This window comes from Vidua chalybeata, chromosome 5 (assembly GCF_026979565.1).
Source record: "Vidua chalybeata isolate OUT-0048 chromosome 5, bVidCha1 merged haplotype, whole genome shotgun sequence".
NCBI lineage: Eukaryota > Metazoa > Chordata > Aves > Passeriformes > Viduidae > Vidua > Vidua chalybeata.
In genome coordinates, this window is record NC_071534.1 from 12,575,109 (window position 1) to 12,581,289 (window position 6,181).

General features: G+C 34.3%; 1 long non-coding RNA gene across 1 annotated transcript; it reads left to right on the plus strand.

The window, feature by feature from the left end:
• Positions 1 to 314: 314 nt before the first annotated feature.
• On the plus strand, positions 315 to 5,140 carry LOC128788188 (uncharacterized). The gene is made up of 3 exons (XR_008430983.1): positions 315 to 389; positions 3,668 to 3,789; positions 5,058 to 5,140. It is a non-coding gene; the product is annotated as an uncharacterized LOC128788188 (long non-coding RNA).
• The last annotated feature ends 1,041 nt before the right edge of the window (positions 5,141 to 6,181 follow it).

Genomic DNA, 6,181 nt, shown 5'->3' on the forward strand with positions numbered 1-6,181 from the left:
CTCCTCATCTCCAAAAGCTGATGTCTTAGAAAATGCCTTAAAGAAATGAATGCCTCAGAAACATTACAGGAGCTGGGAGCACGTATATTAGAAAATTATGGAAGATGTAATGAGTTATTTCTATACCACAAAATAAAACTGTGGCACCAAGAAAATTGTGCAAAATTTAAATAATGAAAATTAGATATTGCTAGCTGATCTTTAAAAGGAATTGTACAAACATTCATAGTGCCAATGTTTGACTTTTCAATTTAATAAAAGCAGTAAGAAATATGTTTTTAATTTCACTGCCTCTCGCTATTCATACAGGCTAAGTCTCACTCTACCAGTGGCTCATTTCTTCAGTTACAGGATGTACCTTCATTACACTTGATATATTATATTAAACAGTAAGTGTCTTATGCTAATATAGAGAAACTTGTGGTTGCCAGGCATCGTCCTTAAAGGAAAAAAATACTTTTAATTAAACAGTTGTCTTCAATATAAATAGTTGTCATAAGTTACTGCCATTACCCAAGGCGTAATGTTTCCAAAGCTCATTATGGAATTATTCAAAAAGAAATCCCACACCAGCATTTACTGAGTAATACATGGAATACATAAATACAGTCGAATTGTCAAGTAGACAGTTCTCTAGTGTGGCCACAAAGAAATGAGTTGTATAACAGAACCAAAGAAACTTTGGGCATTTTCTACAGTTTCCCATTGTATTCTGTGCAGAAATGAGATAACAACAATTATCATTTGTATAATTTGCTCTTATCACTGTAATATTTAAATTTTGCCCTCTAATACTATCCCAGTATTAGATCTTCCTCAAAATTCCAACTACTTTTAGTTATGACTAATGTTATAATTTTTTACAGATCACAGTAACAAGAAGGATAATTATTTGATATTGATAAGGGAAATTTACTTATTCATGAATCATAAAAAAAAAAAATCAAACTTTGCCCAGGAATTTTGATAAATGCATAGATGTTCTTTATTCTCTTTTAATATTGTGTTTCTTTAAGAAGACTTTCCTATTTGTTCTGTTTCATCATAACAGGTTTATCAGCCATGTGTGTTCCTGAACTAATAACTTTTGAGTCTGTCAGCTGATTTCAGACAAATTCAATGCAGAAGTGGAACTTTCATAAAGAATTCCTGAGTACATCTTTCAAATCTGGTTGGGTAGAGGATTATGTGCCATATGAACTTATATCTGCTTAAGTACCATAGAATTAAACCAGGAAAGTGCCCTAAGAAGTCCCCTGATGCCTGGAAGATTCAGTCAAATTTGTCTCCTTCTTGATATCGGATTAAATTGAGGATGATAATTATGACCACTTTTGGCAGCCTTTAACAGATGCTCAGTGGTGAACTATCCTACCACTCCTTGATGATATAATGCAGTTAGGAAACAGCTGTCTCCTTCTCCGACTACACCATTTCTGCAGGGGAAACTATGTTGCTCATCTTGTATCAACCTTTGGTGCAGCCACACATGTACAGCAAACTCAAAAGACCCTGGGTTGGAGGAAACAGTTTGTAGCAGAATGTAAGCAACTTGTAGAAAAAAGCTTGGATGAAGCACCTAGAGGAAGCCTCCAGGTGCTCAGAAATCCACTAGCAGTAGTTAGAGTATCCTTGTAAACAAGGAATAGAAAGTCTGTTTTTCTTAGAAGCACACAGGCCTTTTGTGTCACTACCCAGCATATATGAAACATAGTGATGAGCAGGAAAGTTAGTGAAAATGACAAGACAAACAAGTGTGTTTAGCAGCAAAACAAATCTGCACTTCAGACTCTAAGTAGGTGAGTCATATGATAGGAAATGAGATAATTAACAGAAATAGAACCCAAACCAGGGACAGTGGAAAAACTGTTTGAATTCTGTCACCTCAAACTGAAAGGGTGTTTGTGGTGATTCTTTTTCAGAAAGGAAAGAGCAATATATGTGATAGTATTGAGAAACTTGTTATTATATGCAATTTTGCAAGCACTAAAAACTTCCTAATTTTTGGCAAGACTATGTCAAGGAATTTGTGCCTCCAGGCTTTGGGGGATCTTGGTCAGACAAACAAATTTAAAAATTGATTATTATCTACAAATAACAACTGTGAATAAAACATTCAGAGAAAATGACAGAATAAAAGTGAATGCTCACACTTCTCCATTGAGGAAAAATATGAACAGAGCAAAAATGTTTTAAATAATTATTTGGTGAAGAATGCACTGAAAGAATAAGTGATGATAGGTAAAAAAGTGGATTTGAATGAACAGCAGTTCTGAAGGAACCAGTAATGCTATAGCAAGCATTAAAAATAATAAAAAAAAAGAATCAATAAGCACAGATATAGCTGAAGTTTTGTAAGATAGGTTTGGGAATTACCTGAAAAAATAACTTATGGTAGTTTGATAAAATTTAAGTACAAAAGGAGTTATAAGGGGAACAAGAAATAGGTTGAGAAACCAGGTAATTCACAAATATCATTAGACTACTACTTCATTGCACTCATGCTTATGTCTCACCAAGCACTGTCTTTTGTGCTTAAGAGTTTGTAACTATAGTAATAGTAGGTAGGTTTAAAAAGTGTTTTTGCTTTCAATGGAATTTCTTACATGATCAGAAAAACTGAAATCCTAGTTTAATTGCTGAAAGTATTTGCTGGTTTGTTTTTTTTTTCTCTAGATACAGAGAAATGCCACTTATTAAATAGCAGAACTGAAATTTCAACTGAAAAGTAATGTAGCAAAGTCAGCAACAGAGATGAAAACAAGTTCCTGGCTTGGAATCACACCTCTTGCTAAGCATATTATTTTGTATATATCATGCATACACAGATAAATATTTTAAGAGTTTGTTTAACTAGCTTTATGTTTTCAAACACTATCTGAAAAAGTTACTTGACATTCTTAGTTTTGGAGGATGAGGTTGTAAGGTAGCCTTTGTATTTGAGATTTTTTTTGCAAAGTAGAAGGATCTTAAAACTTCCACAGTTCTGTAGTTTATGGGTTTGTAAAATGGCAGTTGCCAGCAGCCTTTTTCATCCCACTTTATTCACCCAGTAATACATCTTTTTTGTTTCTCCACAAATTAAGTTAGAATTCATAATTCTATATCTGAGTTAGCTTCCCACAGAGAGCCTTATTATAACAAATGAAGTTGTAATAACTCATTTTAACAATTTAATCTATAAATTGGTAGAAAGTACTTTATGTGTTTCTGTAAGTGAACAGAACTTACTTTTAAAGGAAATTTAAGAGAATTATATGTACAGTGTGGTGAGTGACTGATACATTTTTGCATATCTGTCATTACAGTATATAAAGCATGAAATAACATAGGAAATACGAATATTAGCAGAAGACGTGAATATGAATTTCAGAGAAATAAGACAAAAGAAGTAACTCCTTTGTGAAAAGAACAGGATTCTGCTGATGTGCTAGTGTACGTGGAAATGTATTCTAATGAATACCAACATTCAAAAACTGCTGCCAGAAGTGTTGATAGACTTTCTTATTGTGGCATACTGTGCTTACCCTGCAGGCAATTCTGAATGATGTGGCAGAAATTAGGCTTTATTTATAGACAGACAGACAGACTAATACATCTGCCTTTTAAGCCATTCTTTAAGAATAGCAGTTATTAAAATGGTTACTGTTTTTTTCCTCTCTCTTAGCATATTCCTGACTGTCAGGGACCAGTTGGGCAGAAGAGGGCTGTGCTGGGGCTGGGGGCTGGCAGGGCAGGCAATGTCACGCTGCCACCAGGAAGGGTGCAGCCCTGCAGCACCTGCACAAGGTGAGTACAACAGGAATGGTGGCAGTGGTTGGGGACAGTCACAGCCTGGCTGAGATCCTTGTGGCTCTCTTTCCCAGGAGATGGTGCAGGGCTGCTTGGAGGCACCACCTCAGGGCATGGGCAGCCAATCTCCTTGGCACTGGGGGAGACTTCAGAGCCTGTTCAAGTGTTCAAAATCCTGACACAGGCAATTTCTTTCCCTCGTCTTTTCTCGTTTCTCACTCTTTGAATTTTCACAATGCAGTTTTCTTTCTCTTAGGTACAACTTTATCTTGATGACTCTCTGTTTCCGGCTTAGAGAAAAATGTGTATTATATGAATGGTCTTTTTATTTGTCAATACTATGTTCCTCAGGGATTTCCATCTTCTATACTGGCAACCTTGGTTGAAAAATGTTTGCTTTGGAATATTCTTTTTTAGAACATAAAATGCCTTGTAAACAAACAGGTACTTTTAACTTCACTACACTGGTGTGAACAAAGAAGCTTGTAACTGTGCCTGAGACCTGAGTTATTCAAAGTCGGAGGAATTTCCAGGCCTAATAATTCCTTTTTTGTATTCTCTGATTTTTGGTGCATGTAATTGCTTGAAATTGATTGGATTTGATTGATAAGGATGGAATAAATTTATGGCTTTTAGATATTCATATGTCCATATGTATTGCTCTCTTAAGAACAGAAACTTAGAAATTACTTGGTAGATATTAACCTTAGATATTACAGTTCACAAATCTGTCAATGCTAAGTGTTTATATTTAAAGCAAGGATTACACAATGCCACTTTGATCATATCAAGTTTTTGTTTTTCTGAGCAAAATTATCATCAGTCTTTATCATTAGAAAGCCTGTAAATTTAAGTGCCTTTACCTAAAATTGTTCATGCCATTTGGACAGGAATATTCCAAACAACTAGAAAATCATGGAGTGATATCCTTCATCATTCTTGCAAAATATGTATTTTTGTAATGTCTGTGATTTTTGCTCCTATACCACCACAGATCATTGAAGGTGAATTTATTAATGTCTGAGTAATTTTATCAAATGTTTATTTAACACAACACAAGCAATTTAGAATAATGTCTCTGGCTTATGATGGTAACAAGCTTCTCAATACTTCCTAAAATACAATATGTAACAGAGTCCAAGGAGAGCAGCATAAAAATCAGTCGATCAAAACATGTACAAATCCCATAAAAATATAATTATTTTCAGGTAAATAAGTTACTGAGTTCACTCAGTTTGAATTTTTCTTTCTTATTTAAATTGTAGGAATAAAAACTAGGAAATGGCAAGTTTTCAGGAACCTGAAGTCATCATTCAAAACCTGACAGTCCACTAGAGGGGAGGTTGGGTGTGGAACATTTAATGGTAACTGTATCACTACTTGTGATATTAAAAGTTCTTTTAAAGTCATTAAAGTATTTTCCTGATGGCAGTCTAATATGCTTCCTCTCTGCTCTCTAGGAATAGTTGGTTTTCATTTTAGACCATTATGTTCAATTATGCTGGGCAAAAAGTAGGACAGCAGACAACAGAATCATTTTTCTTTTAGGACTGTTCTCTCAGTACATTTTGAAGGCATAAGTGGCTGAGGGACCTGAAGTTACTTCTGTTACACAATCTGAACCTCAATTCCCTAATTTCTGCATCCAGTGTTTTTTATTTGCCCTTTATTTAATACTCAGAAGTAGTATGAATGTCATGTGTCTGTGTAAAAGGTTTAGTTAAATAGACTTCTTAAAGTGCAATAATTGTGAAATCACATCACTCTACCTCAAAATAGTTAAAAGAGCTGCAAGATAAGCAGAGAAAGAAATGTCATTTTAGACTAGATATAAATGTTAATTAAGAACTTTTACAAGCTGAAGTTAAGAGTAAATATCTTCATGTGCTATCCCTCTGAACAGGAACAATTACCCTGACAGATTTTTGAAAATTTTACCCAGAAACAACATTGTACTAGCTAGAAAAATGTTAATATCTGTCTCAATTTCCTGTTCAGGTATTAAGAGTTATTACACAGAGACTTCAATGGCATATTGCCAAGAAGTACTGAAAATCCAATCTCAATATGTACAAAATTACAAACAATGCATGCCAAATTAGTTATGCAAGTAGTTGTCTGGCTAAATTTCTTGTAACTTAAACTGATTCTGTTCCAAGTTGCTTTCCAAATGGATATGATCTAGGGTGCAAACTTGGTCTTCTGCTCATGATAGATAGCAGTCATTTACTTATTACTTTTATTACTATTAATTAAATCTTTTGAACTTTATGGTTTTAAATGACCTTGTTCTTGCTTTTAGATCTATATTACTTCAATTCAAGGTTAAAAGGAAAAAATGAATCTTCTATTCCACTGTAATTCTATCAATAATTCTCCTGATTGATGG